Source organism: Diabrotica undecimpunctata, chromosome 8 (assembly GCF_040954645.1).
Source record: "Diabrotica undecimpunctata isolate CICGRU chromosome 8, icDiaUnde3, whole genome shotgun sequence".
Classification (NCBI taxonomy): Eukaryota; Metazoa; Arthropoda; class Insecta; order Coleoptera; family Chrysomelidae; genus Diabrotica; species Diabrotica undecimpunctata.
In genome coordinates, this window is record NC_092810.1 from 56050366 (window position 1) to 56070245 (window position 19880).

A 19880-nucleotide genomic window follows, 5' to 3' on the forward strand; every position below is an offset into this window, starting at 1 on the left:
AAAAATTACGTGCAACTAAATAAATGGCTTAAATAAATTAACAAGTACAAAAAATGTCTATAACCTCTATAAATATGATATTACAATAAATTTTTAAAATGACCTCCATTTTCTTCAATACACATTCGGTATCGTTTTAATAAGGAACGCGCTGAAAGATCATATTTTTCTGACGAAATTGATTTGCAGCCTCAATTATTCTAACCCCGAATTGTTGTTCGTCTTCTATTGTTACATAATACACTTTCTCTTTCATAAACCCCAAAAGCAAAAGTCCATGGGGTTAAGACCTGGACTTCTGGGTAGCCAAGAAATAGGTGCGTCACGACCCCTTCCAATCCACCAACCAGGATACTGCCTGCAAAGGTATTCCCGGACTTCATTACTGTAATGCGGTGGAGCGCCATCTTGTAGAAACCACATATTTTGCCTTATTGCAATATTCACTTCTTCCAAATACTCTTGTAAATCGTTTGCCAAGAACTGCAAATAATTATCATCATTTAAATTGTTGGGAAGAAATACTGGGCCTATTAGATTGTTATCCACAATTTCTGCCTAAAAATTAATTTTGAAAGTCCTTTGGTGATAAGTCGTTTTTTTTTGCGTGAGGATTTTTGTCGACCCAAATGTGCTCGTTATGATGGATTTTTATTTCATTTCTACTGAAGGTAGCCTCGTCGCTAAACAAAATATTTCTAATAAAATTAACATTTCGAGTGTTTTCCAACAACCAATCGCAAAATCCAATCCTTTTAGGATAATCTTCAACCAATAACTCTTGAACCGATCCTTCAAACGCCTCCAAACCCTTACATGAAGGACATTTAGTTGAGCAGCTATTACTCTTGTACTTATTCCAGGGACTTTATTAATGATTTCTAAAATGTTTTCATCAGTTGCATCCATTATTGGACGACCACTATTGCCAGCAACTTGCGGTTGGAATATACCTGTTTTCCGTAAACGACGATCAATGGTCAGAAGTAATCGTCTATCGGGTGTATTTCGATTGGGGTATTTAATTGCATAACGCCTTGCGGCGGCTGCACTATTTCCTTGACATTCACCTACGATATTCCCGATAGTTTATTGAAATCATAATTTAATCTGATCCAACCCAAAGTTACATGCATATCTGCCATTTCCTGAAATGTATAGGCCATTGTAATCAAAATTTTTAATTATTGACCATTATTGATGGAACTGTTTGTAATTATTGTATCCGTAGAAACTAATTGTAATTTTATGGCCAACTAGGAAAAACTAGTTTTTTGAAAAAGTGATAGGAGAAAAAAAGTTTTAAAAATAATGTGTTAAACTAATGATGCCACAAAATTCATTGGATTTGAACGTACTCAAAAGTTTGGGGGGATTTAGGGCTGCACACCCCCCTTAAAATTTTTCTGTGCGCTTAAATTTTGTTATTTCTTTTGTATAAAAAATGCTTTCAGAACAAGAAAGTTGCGTGTCCATTTTTATTACATAATGTCAAGTAGTTTAGGAGATAATGCAAAAAAACAATTTTTATTTTGTAACTTCAAAGGGCTGTAACTTTTTTTGTGTACACTTTTGTACTAAGGTAAGTTGGATTCAATCAATTTATTTTTGTCACCGAAATGCGTAATTTAATTTATGACATAACCTTTTGAAACACCCTGTATGGGGTGATCCATTTAGGAAAAATTTAGGTTCCCGTTTTGAATCACCTTGTATATTAGATATTATTTTATTAATAAAATGTTAAAATTTCATTAAGATAGACAATATTAGAAAAGATTCATATTAAACAAAATGTTTTATTATTTTTAAAGATAAAGATTGCCAATTTGATACCGTTTCAAAATAAAATTGGTCAAATAACACTCCGCATAAGGTAGCATAAATCCGTAATAATATACAGGGCATTATATTTAAAATAAGGAAGTTTTAGTTAACTTCCGATATAACCGGTAGTGGTAGGAAGCTCTAAATATTTTAAAAAAATTGGGCATATTAAAAACCCCATAATGCATTGTCCATTGTACCAAAGCCATGTTGTAAAAGCTTGTTTCCTTATACCATAGTTCCATTTAACATTTTGACGTCTTCTTGGTCTCTTGACGCCTCTTGGATACCACGTTGTCAGTTCTTCTTGCTAAATATCCCGCCCACTACCATTTTAAAGACTTAATTCTGTGAATTACATCAGTGACCTCGGTTTTCTAGTATCGCTAGTATCTTTTCTTTAGTGTCAAAGTTTAACAGCCGTATGTCATGATTGGTAGTAATACACTGATCGAATGCTTTTCTGCTCAGGTAGAGTGGTATCCTGGATTTGAATATAACTGCTTTTTTACCACAAGCTGACCAAGCCAGTTTCATTCTTATGTTGATTGCTGGGAATAAGGAGCCAGATTTATGAATTAATTGTCACAGATATACATACTCGTCTGCTGTCTCAATTGCAGTGTTGTTTGCAGAACGTTTGCTAAATATATTCTCTAGATTTGCAGTGAAGAGCTTTCGTGATATTGCGTCCCCTTGTCGGGCGCCTCTAGTAGTGGGAAATATTGGCGTGTTTTCATAAACTTTTACCTTAGCTTTGTCTTTATATATTTGCTAAAATCTCTATGTACGGTTTTTCAATGCCTTGTTTAGTCAAATCTTCTACTATCTTGAGTTATATAGAATCAAAAGCCTTCTCGAAATCCATGAGGGTTAATACTAACGGTATTTCATATTCTTTAGCTCTACTCAATAGTTCTCGAAGCATATGGATATGATCCAGGGTAGTGAATTCACTTCTAAAGCCAGCTTGTTCTCTTAGCTGTGCAGGATCTAATGCATTTGTTAACCTGTTGTTGATGATCTTTGTGAATATCGTGTATTTAATAGGTAGTAGACTTATAGGTCTGTAGATTTTGATATCGTCTTTGCTACCTTTTTTATGAATAAAGATTATGTTAGCTGTATTCTAGTGTTCTGGTATGCCTCTTCATCCTAGGCAGTTCGTAAATATGCTTGCTATGATTTTTCTGGTTAATTTGCCAGCGTATTTAAACAGTTTCACTGTTATTCCAGCTTTTTACCGCTTTTCATTTTTGCATTTTTTAATTCTACTTCTTTCTCAAAGACTTCTCATTTATCTTTTTGGTTACTAATTACCTTTTCAAGTGTTTTAAGACGCTGTGTATGCTTTGCTGCTAGGCTGATTTGCTTCTTCCAAATGATTTTTGCTTTGCCTCACATATTTCATATTTTTGCATAATCTTACTGGAAAAAGTCCCCTTATAACAAAAGTGCAAGTTTTCCAGAGAAGAAATGGTTTAAACAATAATTTTTTTAAACAAATTGTAAAATTAATATTTTTAGTTTAATTGGCTCATTTTGCTCAGAATGAACAAAGGTTCTTAGTAACTTTTCCCTTAAATGTATCGTTTTCGAGTTATAAACAATATAAGGTCTAAAAAGGCGAAATAACCATTTTCAAGACTCAATGAGCTTGCACATAGATCTTTTGCACACAACTTGCAAAGCCATTTAAAAGCAATGATAAAATGGCGGGTCAAAAGTGAACATAAAATAAAATCTGAATTTATTATACAGGACAAACATGATTATTACTATTAGAAAATTAAGAATCTCTTTGTCGTATAAATCCACAAATAATATAAACACACGGAGCATGACAATAATTAGACGAAGATATGAAATTTTACAGATAGAAACTTCAAACGATCAGAAATAAAAAAATGTTAACTTAAATAACGGTAGAAGTGCGAATTCAGAAGAAAGAGGGAATTATAAGGTTTGATTAGGAAAACATTAGTGTTTTATCGCAAAAAGAAACAGAGGAAGAAGTTGACTTAACGATGTCAGAGAATCAATTGAAGCATGAACTTTAAAAGACACAACTACCTATGTTAGAAATATAACGAAATTCATATTTCTAATACTATCTTTTTTGATTCCATTACGTTTCTTTCAAACTAAACTCTCCGAAGAAATGGAAAATATTTATTTCAAACAAAATCAGAAAGTTATAAAACAAGCAACAAAAATAGTCTCACACTGTCCTGTAGTAAATAGACAAAATATTTTTGATTTTATTTGTTTGTGAATAAATCTATTCTTTAGTGACGAACGTCTATGTGAATGAGGAACCGATGTTTAATCTGCAAAACTTTTCTTTTCATCGCTGTGTGAATTGCATTCGGATCTGCTGACCTCGTCGCCGTCACAATGTCGCACATTCAATGCTCACGTTATTAACGTTACAGTTACCTTAACTTTAGAGATGGACTTTTCGCTCGTTTTATGAAAATTAATGTCTCAATTTATTGACTGAAGTGCCAAAAAATTTTTGTGATAAATTATTACTATTCAGCCACAGCTCAAAAAAAAGAATTTGCAATAGCCAAAATTCTGTACTCCTTGCAACAGTGTTCAAAATTCTAAACACTACTTAAACTTGTAAAGTATAACTAAAAAACAACTAAAAAATTAGTAATACACTTAAGGACCCGGAAGACAATATGTTAAGGAATCATAAAAACATTTAGGTTTAACACAATTATTTTTATAAACTTTAAAATTTTGTTTGAGTTTGAACATGGCCAAAGGTGAAGTACTATTATACTGTCATTGATCCAAATGCAGATGTGTAGATAATATGGTTAATAAGACTTTGTATTAACCGAAAATTCATAAATCCACTTTATAGACTGCAAGACATTATACATTATTAATCCGGTATCGGTCGCACTGTTAGAAAAAATCTAATTTGATATTGATATGTTGATATGTTGGTATTAAATTCTTCTCCCACTATAAGTGCCTAGAGGGGGTACCACGTAAGCGCAGGACAGTCCACAGACCGGCATGTAATTTGAATTTGGCAAAACGAGTGGTGAAGTGGTGTCTAGCTCATCTAGCTGTGAGTTTAAATCTAATACGCCACAGATAACGTGCACAGAGTTGTTAGAAAAATTCTAACGACGCAACCAATTACGTTTGAAAATTTGTTTTGTCCTGTGTTCTAATTTAAATGACATAGCTAAGTTTAGCCACATATTTTTGCTACATGAAAGGAAATATATACTCCGTATATATTTCCTTTCTGGAATTATATATCATTTGAAAATGGATAAGAAAATGGAATAAAAACTGATGCAATATTATGAAGAACTAAAGATCGACACAGGACAACCTGACGATTCTGATCAGGATCTTGGTGATATTAGTTCCGACCATAGCTTGCATAATACCGATACAGAACAATCTGCCAAAGTGACATTGGCGTGTTTTTACCCCACCTGTGGCTCAACAGCGAACAAGAACGGAACCTATTTTCATTTTCAAGACTTGATGATTTGCCTCTTTGCAAATGGTCATTTGTTCCATCTCGAGCTCTAAATCATGCTTACTTACAACGTTGATGGAAGTCTAGTTTTGGTGTCAACGTATTAGTTATTATCTTTATAAACAACATATAAATTTTGGATAACAAACTAATATGTCTATAGTTCTTTAGTGCACGTAAAATGATACGTACACGTGCGTACGTATCATTTTTGTTTGTAAGTTATCTTTGTATCTCTAGATGTGTATCTCTTGGCTAATTTCTTAAGCAAACAAAAATGATTTTAACAAAAATCACAAGAAGAAGATAGAAGTTATCGCCTGACTATGAATAAAAAAAACCAAGTATATAGAAATGAGAAGGAAAAATGTAGAAGAAAATACATCGATTACTCTAAGAACGAATGAGGGAGTATAAATGTAGGAAGGTACCGTAAAATGGGATGAGATTGATCTCACGGGGTGGCATTGATCATTTGTCGTTGTATCACATATATGTAGATACAACCGGCAACAATGTCAAATTGTTTTTCGTCGTGGCACTATTCATTTCTTGGATCTTGACTATGATTAGTTCACGTCGTTGTTAGTTTGCAATTGGCATTGGAAAGAAGTTATGTGGCTTTGAAATTAACCATAATTTTTGGCCTATTTTTATAGTTTGTGTACTTTTGATGGTAAAGAAAGAACAGAGGTAAGTTCGCTATTTCTAGTGTTATAAAATTATTTTGTATGGTTCTGTAATAATAATTTTAAGTATCTAGCATTTAACTAACGCCAGCTTTTTTAAGATGGCGGATAATATTGAATGTGGTGACATTGAACAAGTGATCAATATAACCCCACATTACGTACGTTCCAGAAATTAATTTATAATTTTTGTTACAGATTTAAGAATATCAATAAAAATAGGGAGAACGTACGAAAGACAATTAGGCAGTAGAACGTATGGCAATTTTAATAAAGAACAAGTTAATCAGACGTTGCACGATGTATTGGAAAATGGATTATCGCTAAGAAAAGCCGCAAAAAATACAAATTGTCCTACGGAACATAACAAGAACCATGAAAGGAAGATTAAGAAATCAGGTGGACAATCTGTATTCACATATGAAGAAGAAGTAGCTATTATAAATAGCATTTTAACATGTGCAGATTGGGGATATCTTCTAAGTGCAATGGATTTGAGAATATTCGTCAAAAGTTTTTTGGACAAAACTGGTAGAAGTGTATCTAGATTTAAGGAGAATATTCCTGGAATTGACTGGGTAAATAGCTTGTTGAAGAGACATGGAGGTATTGCTGGTAAAAGATTAGCAACTAATATTAAAAAAAGCCGAGCAGAAGTATCTCCGAACCTGATGAAAAAATACTTTGACAATTTACAACAAACGATTGAAAATGTTCCAGTTGAAAATATATTTTTAATTACGATAAGTCCAACGTCTCAGATGACCCCGGAAAAAAATTGTGTATTTAACGAAGAGGTACTAAATATTCCGAAAAAATATGCAACCATTCAAAATCTGCTACATCGATAATGATTTGTGGGTCCGCTTCAGGTATACTTCTGCCATCTTACGTCATATACAAGGCGAAAAATTTATGAGATACTTGGACAAAAAATGGTCCCAAGGGCATGCTGCGAACAGCCCTGTTGCTCACTGGGGACACGATATAATCGAACCTCCCATGGTTAGATTGATATGTCAACATTTAATGATTGGTTTGTCACTTGCTTCTTACCACATGCTAGGCGACTGGATGGAAGAAAGGTGTTAATAGGAACAACCTGACATCTCATTTTAATCCAAATGTTCTGAGAAAATATGAAGAAAATAATATAATATTTGCATGCTCACCAACCAACTCTACTATTATTTGCCAGCCATTGGATGTCGCATTCTTCAGGCCCTTAAAAGAAAGCTGAAGAAAAACTTTAACATCATGGAAAATTCAAAATTCCAAAACCTCTGGTATTCCGAAAAATTAATTTCCTAAGCTGTTAAAGCAAACACTTGAAATCATGAATAAAGTACCACCTAAAACTCCAGACGGAGAGAAAAGTGCTGTAAAAAGCAATTTACTTTCTGGTTTTGAAGCATGTGGCATTGCACCATTCAACCCCAATCGAGTTTTGGAAAAGCTACCACAAGACGCTATTGATCAAGTCGAGCTTAGATGCTCTCTCACTAACTTTTTGAAAGACTTGAGGTACAATTCCGGCTCTAAAAAACCTAGACGTAAAAGAAAACTGTTAGCAGCTGAACCTGGTCAAAGTGTTACAGCACCTAAACCATCAGAGGAGTGCAGTGACGATGATTTAAATGAAAACCTGGAATTAGATGAGAGCAACAGTGATGTTGATATTAACAAAGATAAAGAGAAGTTTGCATGCTTCTGTCCTTCATTAGAAAACATCAGGATGGGGCAATTCCTGTTAGTGATTTTTTTGTCTGGTTCTCGAAAAAAGACGGAATTTCGCTATGTCTGTTAGATAAACGAAGTTTCAGATAGAGAATAAATTGAAGTTCAAGGCCTTAAATCAGCAGGATCGAGGAAGATTTTCAAAATAATTGAAAGTGACATATCTACTGTTTCCTTCAAGAAATAGTTGCCTTACTACTAGATCCGACACTTGAGACGATTTCTGATAGGATACAAAAATATCATTTTCGCGGAGAAATTAATATAAAAGAATGTTAAATCGAATTTTCTTTTTTTAGTAATTGTTCTGAATTACATTTTTAGTTGTTAAAATATGTTTTTTTTGTATAAATAAAGAATAGTGCAATAAAAGTAGTGTGATAATTCTCACCCCTTTGTGAAAATTCGAAAAACTATTTGACCGAATTAGTCAGGGTTAAGATTAATCATATTCTATTTAAAAGCACTACTGTTTCGTGCTATAAAATCATCATGATCAATCTCACCCCAGTACGGGTCTAAGATTGATCACCCTTTTTTTATGAGATAAGTGGATTTTCTTAATAATTAAAACAAAACTAGTGTTAAATTACTATTCTTTAGATATTAATATAACACGTGAAGTGTTTAAATATAGAACAGTCACAAAAACGTTTGAAATATAAATCAAATAAAGTTAAAATTGATCAATCTCACCCCATTTCACGGTAACATAATTTGAGTACTTTAGGGTAACAGTTACGAAATAGAGGAGCAAAGATAGATATGAAACAAGAGCAAGGCCACCGGTGTTGTATGCTGGTAAATCTTTGACAACAAAACAAAAAGAAAAAAAAGTAACAATTTCAGAGAGGAAAATCTTAAGAGAAGTTTTTGGTGGTATAACGGAGGCTAATGTGGAATGGGAGAGAAGAACGAACCAGGAGCTAACGGAGATGTATAAGAGACAAAAAATAACTTAAAAAACAAAATACAGAAAGATAGATGGTTGTGACATGTTTTACGATCGCCAAAAAAAAAAAAGAAATGTCCTAAGAGTTCTGCATGCATGAGAACAAGGGAAGAAAAGAAGAGGGAAACCACGAAGGACGTGGTTTGATGCCGTTCAGACTGACATAGAAAATATGAGAACAAGGGCCTAAATGGAACAAGTAAAGGGCTGGAAAAAGTGGAAGAAACTACTCAAGACTATCAAAGACAAGGGCCTCTAGAGCCTGTAGTACTCTTAAATACATATAATACTAAAGAAATTGTTATCGTACTAGCGAGTTTACATTGTATTAACATCTACACAATATACATTTTGTATACCTTGTGTAAACGAAAAAAATAACCAAAAATGCTATAGTTAATGACTGAAACAGGAAAGGGACAATCAAGAAAAGATTACTTTGCTAGAAAGAATTTGAAACTGATATAGGAATTTATGGAAATTTTAAAAAACAGACATTGATTTAAAAATAAAAGTGCAAAATTAATTTTCAGTTTTCACCCAGCACACCCAAAGAAGCAAAAAAAAATAATTAATTGACTCGACTTAAATTAATTCAGATTTTCACTTGTATCTAATTACATCATTAAAATATTTTGTTTGCGACTTTCCACCTCTACGTAAAAACAGTTGTATTCTCACAATCTCGGTGCCTGATGATGCCCGAGCTTACATTTAGATACGATTTGCTCATGGACGATATTCGAAGAAAGAGATAACTGTATCAAAACTGTTCTTGAACAAATAAAATATTTATTTTCTAATGTTTACTAGTTAAATAGAATCTAGGAATTACTATTTTCGTTGGATATAAGCCACGATATAAGTTTAAAATAAGTTTATTCTTGACGTTTCCATATCCACTTCGGAAATCGTTCTCAAAATGCAAACATTAATAAATTAAACATTTTTTTTTTACTTTGTGAAAAATTCTTCTAATAACTTAATTTTATCTGACTCATTCATATTGACAATTTAGATATTATATTATATATACATTTTAAAGTAGACGACTTTAAAATGATATTGCCAAAATTTTTGAGTTGCATTCCTGGAACGACTTTATTGTCAAATAGTTTATTAGATAATTTTTCTAATAAACTATACCGGATGATACAATGGATATTTCAGAAAGCCATAAATGGAGAACAGCTCCCAAAGGAATGGACAGAGGCATATATGACATCTATATTTAAGAAAGGAGATAGAAAAAGATGCGAAAACTACAGAGGAATAAGCGTAATATCATCAATAGGAAAACTATATGGAAAGATACTGCGAGAAAAGATAGAGCAAGCGATAAAAGGTAAAATCGGGGAGGATCAGGCAGGCTTCACGGCAGGAAGATCATGCATAGACCACATATACACACTGGAACAACTGTTGGAAAAGAAAAAAGCAAAAAATAGAGATATCATCATCATCATATAACTGGGGTCCTACGGCGATTGCCGCTTCCCGCATTTCAGCCTCCATCTTTTCCTATCTCTCCAATCTCCCTCTTCTAAGCCTCTAGATTGCATTGTTTTTGTAATTTCTCTTCTCCAGGACTTTGGTGGTCTTCCCCTTTTCCTTCTTTCTGGCGGAACATACATTAAGGCTTTCTTTGGCCACCGCTCCTCCTCCATTCTCATCACGTGACCATACCATTGTAATTGCCTTCCTTGTATTCTATCTGAAAGAGTATCTCTAATTCCTGTACGGTTTCGTATTTCCTCATTCCTGATTCTTTTCATTCTCGATACTCGACATGACCTAAGATAATCCATTTCCACAACGTCTACTTTATCTCGTTCATTCTTTGTCATCGTCCAACATTCGGCACCATATGTGGTAATTTGTTCTACAATTGCTCTGTATACGCGAAGTTTGGTATGCATCTTTATTTTATTAGACCACAGTAATGGATTCAGTATTCGGATGCATTTTTTCCCTTGGGTTATTCGGTTTTGTACATCTATCTTAACTCTGCCATCTGCTGATATGATGCTTCCTAGATATTTATACTGGTTGCAGCCTTTTATGACTGCGTTTTCAAGCCTCAGATCTGTGGTATTTCCTCAGAAAAATAGAGATATACATTTGGCATTTGTGGACCTGAGAAATGCGTATGACTCTGTACCAAGGTCAGAACTATGGGAGGCAATGTACAAATTAGAAATACAGACGGAACTCGTAGAAGCTACAAAAGCTCATTTAAAATATACTTAGAGAAAGCCTTCACTACATGGAAAAGAAAATGCGAAGGCATGGGAGTACCGGTACGGAACGAATACCTATATACGTTAGGCTTTGCAGACGATCAAGTAGTGATTGCACAAGACCAAGATGACCTCAGCTACATGATAAAGAAACTACAAGAAGAATATACCAAGACTGGCCTAGATATTAACCTCGCGAAAACAGAATACGTATCTACAAGTGAAGAAGACATAGAAGATCTACAGATTGATGACAACGTCACAATCAAAGGAAAGGATAAATTCAAATACTTGGGGATTACAATCACGAAAAAGGCAACAACAGAGGAAGAAATTACACGAAGATTAGGACAAACAAGAACAGCAATCCGACAGCTTAACTCAGTATGGTTGGATAGACACCTGAATATAAAGACAAAAACACAGATTTATAAAACATTAGTGCTAAGTGTTATGACATATGGGGCTGAAAATTGGATCCTAAACAAGAAAAACAGCAGTAAGATAGTAGCAACAAAGATGGAATGCCTGCGAAGATGCTGCATAGTAACAAGAATGGATAGGAGAAGTAATGACGAAATAAATCAAAGAACATCAATAGAAACAGACATACTTAACATACATAGAACAAAAAAGACTAAAGTAGTATGGACATGTAAGAAGAACTAGTGACAGCAGATAGATAAAGAGAATAACCGTATGGAGCCCCATAGGAAGGAGGAAAAGAGGACGACCCCGAAAATCCTGGAGAAACGAAGTAGACGATGCCATGAGTAAGAGAGGCCTAAACGATGGAGAATGGAACAACAGAGAGAGATGGAAACGGTTGAGCGAGGGAAGGCAGTGAATACTGTAGAATCCCTGAATATATATATATATATATATATATATATATATATATATATATATATATATATATATATATATATATATATATATATATATATATTACTAGATAACATAAAATTAACTTTAACTTGAGAACATTCTTATATCAAAAGACTTATTTAACCTAGTACTAAAAAAAATTTAAGGAGCTAAGATCCAGACAAGCGGTTCGATTATGATTAAAAGAAAACAGTGCAAACAGTGCATAGGTTCTGCAGATGACTTGATATTCTGACACGTTTTAAGAATAGAACTTCGAAAAATATTCAGAACATTTAAAGAAGAAGCTAGAAAATATGACCTGACTTTAAATCAAGAAAAAACCAAGTATATGGAAATAAGAGGGAAAGATGTAAAATGAAAATTAAATAAAAAAGTGAAAAAACAATAAAGGTAAAACAATAACATTTATAATGGAAAAGGAATATAATAACACATTACCTTTCCTGGATCTTTTAATCTTAAATAAGGATACTGGATATGAGACTGAGATATATAGAAAACCAACAGATATCTAAATTAGAAATCAAGTCACAACATTAATATTAAAAAGTGAATCATTAAATCCTTATAAGATTCAAAATTACGTGTTGTAACAAAAATTTGTTCTTAGTGGAGAATCATTTGTTAACATCTGTTTTATTAAAAAAGATTACCTCTTGTTATTTATAAATAAGAAGTTTTTAAGAATAGACCAGAACAGAATGGAACAGAAGAACTTAGAGCGGAATCCTACAGTCACAAGGAATAATACGAGCAAAATAACAGTACCATACATAAAAGGATTACCAAAAAAACTTAAAACGATGGGAAATAAATTCAATATTTCTCACATTCAAAACAACAAACACATTGAGATCTATTTTATTTAAAACTAAACCTAACAATGAACAAGAAAGAACAAAGAATTGTATTTATAAAATACCTTGTGAATGCGATAATTTTTATTTAAGTGAAGCATTAGAAAATGAACAATGAGACTAATTGCGTCGTAAATTCCTCGGCAGAATGCAGTAGGATCATCGGTAGTTGCTATCAACAAGTCCTCACAATAACTTCGTCTAAGGACTAGCAACCCCAGTAGAGTCCTACGTTGCTATGTGATAAATTCCTTTTGTAACTTAAACATAATAGTTTTTAAATATCAAAGATGCAATTTAAAGTAAATCAAACTACATTGAAAGGGTTTTTACCAACATATTTAATGGCTTCATGGAATAGTTATTCCGAAAACGTTCTGTGATGTAGCCCGATAGGGTTTTTCATTAATATTCCTTCTATAAAGGAAATTTTTTAAATAAAAATTTATTGTGAATCATGGTATACAGCCAATTACAGAAATTTAGTTTCCTTGTGAATATGATAAGAAAATTAAAGGAAGAATATGGGCTATGGGGACTCAAGATAAATATGTGTACACCGAATACTTATGTATTGGATCCGAGGTTGTAGATTTTAACTTGAGTTTAGAAGAAGAGACTATTAAGAGTTGTAAATAAAAGTCTTACATGAACAGACTCTAAATACTTTAGAGTCAATGATAAGCCGAGAAATTAGTAACCGAAATCTGGCAACGGAAGGAAACGCCCGCGAACTGGAAATTAGGTGTAATGCACCCTCTTCACAAAAAGAAAGATATAATTATGTGAGATAATTATAGAGGCATCACCCTAATTAACGTGGCATATAAAGTATTGTCCAACGTATTGTACAGAAGATTGATCCCCTATGCTAAACAAAAACTTGGGAACTACCAGTGCGGTTTCCGACTCAATAAATCAACAACCGATCAAATATTTACAGTCAGGCAGATTCTTGAGAAAACGCTTGAGTTCGAAGTCGACACCCAACACATATTCGTGGATTTCAAAGCCGCATACGACTCAGTCAACAGACAAAAACTTCTACAGGCTATGGTGGAATTTCAAATGCCGCTTCATCTTGTTCAACTAACGGAACTTACACTCACAGGCGTAAAGAGTGTAGTCAAAATCCAAAACGACTTTTCAAGACCCTTCCATTGTAAAAATGGACTGAGACAGGGAGATGGACTGTCGTGTCTCTTATTTAACCTTGCACTAAAAAAAGTAATTCGAGAGTGCCATATTAATACGAATGGCACTATATTTAATAAATCTGTACCAGTGGTCGGATATGCAGATGACATAGACATTATTGCTAGGTCGCTATTTCGATCACAAAGAGCGTCTGCACTAAGAATGGGATTAAAAATAAACGCACAGAAAACCAAGTATATGTATTGCACTAGATTAGGCAACCAGATACCTAGACTATTAATTGATGATCTAGAACTGGAAGGTGTGGACACCTTCGTCTACCTGGGCTCGCTGCTGACCAAAGACAACAATGTCAGCGAAGAAATTAGAAGAATAGTGCTTGCCAATAATTGCTATTATGGCTTGAGGAAACAGATGGCGCCAAAACTACCCACAAAAATACCCATATATTAAACACTAATAAGGCCAATGTTAACGTACGGGTCAGAAATGTGATCACTTACACAGAACGACCAAGAATTGCTTAAACGTTTCGAAAGAAAAATTCTAAGGAAAATATATGGAGAAGTCCAAAACAGGGTTTGTGGCGTAGGAGCTACAACTTTGAGTTATACAGAAGTTTTGGTGAACTTGACGTTGTAAAATGTATTAAATTAGCACGCCTTTAATGGATGAGATATGTAATTAGGCGAGATGAAGATGCAACGATCAGAAAAATTTTCGACCGAAGAGGACCAGTGGAAAGACCAGCCAGAGGAAGACCAAAACTTAGGCAACAAAAAACATAAAGGATGATCTAAAATCCATCAGAGTTAAAGCATGAAGAAGATTTTCCAGAGACAGGGGCGAATGGAAGATTGTTCTAAAGAAGGTTTGGGTCATAACGAGCTGTAATGCCACTGATGATGATTATAAGCCGAGATGGTACTTGTATGAAAGATATAGAAATAAAAATAGCTCGGGGAAAACAAGCCACGTAAGCACTCCATGGAGTAATATGGAATAACACTGTAACCAAAAAACAAAAACAAGAGCATAGCCATGAATATTACCCTACATGGAGCAGTATGGCCAATGACAACATTAATACGAAATAAATAAGGACAGTTGAACTGGACTTTTCGAGAAGATATCTACAAACCACCAGAGCGCATAGAATACGAACAGAGGAAATATGGAACAAATTAGAAGTAGAATGCTCAATTACAAAAAAGTTGGAAAACAGAGACCCCTAGTGATACAGGCATGTATAAAAATTGCCAGAGCATAGGTAAAAAAGAATATTAGACTAAGAAGTCCTGCTACAAGATGGAAAACAAACATAGGAAATGCTATGATTGATAGTGACCTCAGAGAAGGTGACTGGGAAAATAACGTGCTGTGACGGACAGAAACGGCGAATTTATAATAAAAAAAAGCCGAAGAAGAAGAAATAAAAAAATATATAAAAAATTGTAGAAGTTTTCATTATTCATTATACAATTATTTTCGTATCTATTAGTTAAAAATGTCACTAGGGTAAACCAAACATACTTTTTTATATTATATTATTTTAAATGTAGATTAAACCAGTTCACTTGCAGTGAAGTATTTCATTACATTATATAGAGTATTTCAAAGTTTATGGTCAATTGTATACGAACATCATTTTCATTTTAACGTCCTGCATACACTATACAAAAAATTCTGATGTTTGTACATCATTTTACTCGTAACGGTTCAGTAGTTTATGAACAACATGAAAAAACAAAATTGGAAGTTGCCCATAATCTACATTTTAGTACAGGTAAAATATCGCGCCACCAGAATATTAGCGACAGGTCCGTCCGAAGAGTAATGTATAAAAAAAGATGAATTTGTACCATATCGAGTTACATCAAAAGTTATTTAACGATAATTTTAACAGAAGAGTTGCTTTCTTTAATGGGGATAAAATAAATGGTCAAAAATATTAAGATTGCAGTCATTAATAAGGCAGGATAAGTAAAACTCTTTGTTTTTTTATCTAGCTTTCGAAAAATTTATTTGCTTCTTCAGGAAATGCTAAAATATGGTTATAATTATTTTATCAGTAATTACAATATTTTAATTTTATTCAATTTTGTAGGAATCATGATTGATAATAATTATTATTTTGATGGTTGATTTATGTCAGAAAGACACTCGTTTCTGTTTATTATATTTATTTTTTCGTTGTTGATAACTAGTTTTCGATTGTTATATGGCTTCGTACTATACATATAATAGAATATGTATATAAATAAATATATAACATTCTGTTATATATAGTTCGCAGACAAATAGCACGTATATTTCTTAAATTTTGTCATTTTGGGAGAATAAGTAACGTTTCAAAAAATGGGATTGTAAAAGACATATTTTTAGTGTTAAAGCGAAAGCCATTTACTCGACGAGGGGAGTCCGGTATACAACATGTAAACTCTTTCAATTTTATTAAAAAATATAACAAGGATATTAACTAACGGCGGTTTTATTACTTTCTAATGTACAAAAAATTAATAAATAAATACTGTTTTGAAGCTATTATATATTCCAGATTTAGCCATACGGCTCACACTCCCTCTAAGGGGAAAACTCACTTATCCCAGATACCTACGGTATCAAAAGGATTGAGCTCTGGTGGGACTCTTTCCGTGTTATCAAGCCCTAGGTGACTTGGTATGTTGGAGCATCTCCCAAAAATTTTCGTACACATCTGGACGTCGCGAGGAGTACAGCTTTCTGTATGGCCATATAGAGATGTTCATGGCCAGCAGGTTCTTGGGAATAACACCAGTAGTAGACAGAATAATAGGTACTGTCTGGGTACTTTTCATTCTCCATTGTCTCCTGATTTGTATTTCTAGATCTCTGTACTTGGCGATCTTTTCGTTGTATTTAAAACGTAAATTATTGGTGTTGGGTATTGCCACATCAATAAGTGTTGTTTTCCTAGTAAGTTTATTAACTAGTATGAGATCCGGTCTATTATGCCCCACTGGTTGGTCTGTAAGCACAGTGCGACCCCAATATAGCTTGTAGTTGTCATTGTCAAGCATTCTGTCAGGGACATATTGATAATAAGGAAGATGGTCGGTTTGGAGAAGTCCCAGTTTGTCAGCTAGTTCTTGGTGGATAATCTTTCCTATTGAGTTATGGCGTTCTTTATATTCAGTACCGACAAATGCCTGGCAGCCACCGGTAAGATGTTGGATGGTTTCTTGGGCTTGGCATCCATATCGGCATTTGTCATTTTGAACTTGAGGATCTTTTACAATATATTTCAGGTAATTTTTAGTTGTAATAACCTGATCCTTAATGGCAAGTAGGAAACCCTCAGTCTCGGAAAACATCTTTCCTGATGTCAACCAATAGTTCGACGCTGTATTGTAGACATATTCTTGGCTGATCTCATTAAGATGTCGCCCATGCAGAGGTTTACTCATCCAGGCGCGCATTTTGTCTTGCTTAGTCAGGTGGTTTATGCGCATTTCTTGTTCCCTCAGTTTAAGCGGCGTCGTATCATCTACTGCGCAAATTGCTCGATGTAAAGTAGATGTCTCAGCCTGTACCTGAAAATAAGTTCTTAAATTAGCAATTTGTTTATCCAATTGCTCACCTATATCCATAAGTCCTCTTCCCCCTTGATACCGCGGTAATGTTGTTCTCTCTACTGCACTACGTGGATGATGTTTTTGCGCCTTTGTGAGAAGTGTTCTTACTTTCCGCTGAAGACCCTCTATATCCGTTTTTGACCACTTTATAATACCAAATGAGTAGCTCAGCGCGGAACAGGCGTACGTATTTAATGCCTTAAACAAATTTTTACTGTTAAGATATGACCGATTTAGTTGTCTTACTCTTCGCACGAACTCCGAAGTTAGTTCAGTTTTCATTTGTTTATGGTCAATTTTCCGCGCTTGTTTTACTCCGAGATATTTGTACATATCATTTTCACCCATTGCCTCGATGTTTTGGCCATCTTGCATATCGAAACCTCCGGGCTGAACCTTTCCTCTGACTAGGTTTAGTATACGGCACTTGTCTAGTCCAAAATTCATACTGATATTATTGGAGAAATTTTCTACAGTTTTTAGCATCTCATCTAGGTGGTTTCGAGTGGAAGCCATTAATTTTAAATCATCCATATACAACAGATGATTAAGCTTCGCTACAACAGTGTTGTTATTTTTGATGCTAAAACCTGAGTCAGTAGAGTTCAGCAGCTGAGATAGTGGGTTCATTGCTAGGCAAAACCAAAGTGGACTCAACGAGTCCCCCTGGAAAAGCTCCCGGTTAATAGGGATATCTTCAGTTTCGATATTAATTTCACCCGGTATTTGAAGGTGAATTTTAGTCTTCCACTCTGCCATTATATGCTTCAAAAAGGTCACGAGATTATCATCGACTTATCGACTTATTATTATTATTATTATTATTATTATTATTCCCCATTAAATAAATTTTGTAAATTGATGATTACAAAAAAAAATCGTAAAATAAAAAAAAAATGTTTAAAAGCTTTAATGCCCTGTTATATGCCAAAAAAATTTCAAGTATTTAAAACTTTTTTTGTTTGCTTTACATAATTTTAAAAATTAATAACTTTTTCAAAATTTAACAATTTAGAATTCAAAATTTATTTGGCAAAAATTATTTTATCGATTATGCTAAAAATTTGTGTAGTGTTTTTTTTTATATTAAAAAGATTTTCTGGGTAATTTTTGAAGATTCTATTGGTCTAAGATCCAATATAAGAAAGACCTTCACCGATCTGTCTAATGGATAAGAATTATTTGATAGATAATTTAGTATGATAAAAATTTTAAAAAACAATAGATGCTCGATATAATTTGGTCCAAGCTATAATTAATTAGATTACACGTAATTAAATGTGTTGTGGCTGTTGGAGCTTGTTCCTGATAAATATGTCATTAGTCTTACACTGTCTTATAAATTCTTGACTTCATCTCAGTGTTAATATGTCAATTTCGCCATATCGTGTTACTAAGACATCGTGACAGTTTAATTGTTTTTTTTACTTGATCTCTCTATTCTTCGTCCAAATGTCCATATTTTTACAGTGTAATTCAAAGGTATTTTATTTCCGTTACCTATTTAATACTGATGATATCGATTCTAATTTTACATCTGATTGGTTCTCTGCTAATTACTATTGTTTTAGTTTTCTGAATTGAAATTCTTCTTCTTATTCTTCTTCTTTTTATATAGACATGCCTCTGTCTGTTTTTCAATGTACCTTCAGTAAGTTGTCGTTCCATCGTTCTCGTGGTCTTCCTACTGATCGTCTTCCTATTCGATAATCGTCTCTTGCCATCTTTACTACTCTATTACTTGTCATTTGGCTTATATGATCGTTCCATTCTACTCTTCTATTTCTCACCCAGTTCTTGATGTTCTCCACCTTGCATCTACGTCGTATATCTGTACTTTTAGCTCTGTCCCATAGTGTCTTACCATCAATTTTTCTAAGTGTTTTCATCTCTGCTATTTCTAACATCCTTTTTGTGCTCTCTGTGTCAGGTCTTGCTTCTGCCGCGTATGTCATTATTAGTCTGATGACTGTTTTGTAAATTCTGCCTTTCGTTACTTTCCCGATATTTTTATTTCTCCATATTGTTTCAATTAGGTAGCCTGCGGCTCTGTTTGCTCTATTCACTTGATCTTCCACTTCAGTTTCGATCTTTCCGTAGCTAGATAATGTGATGCCTAGATATTTAAACTCCATCACTTGTTCTATTATCTGACGTTCCAGCTCCAATTTACATCTTAGTAAATTTGCTGTTGTAACCATGAATTTTGTCTTTTTTGGGAAAATTTGGGGATTTGAAATTGTTATATTAAATTCTTTTGGTCTTAAGTTGACATTAAAAACTAGTCTTTGCACACTATCTTCATCTTGGACTATCAGTATTGCGTCGTCTGCTTAACCGAGTATTTTTACTTCTTTGCTTCATATTCCGTATCCTCTTTCTTTTTTAAAACTTTTGT

General features: G+C 33.7%; 1 protein-coding gene across 1 annotated transcript in view; it reads left to right on the forward strand.

The window, feature by feature from the left end:
- LOC140447582 (uncharacterized) overlaps positions 1-19880 on the forward strand; it is a 369617-nt gene that overhangs the window by 205590 nt on the left and 144147 nt on the right. The gene's annotated exons all lie outside the window — the stretch shown is intronic.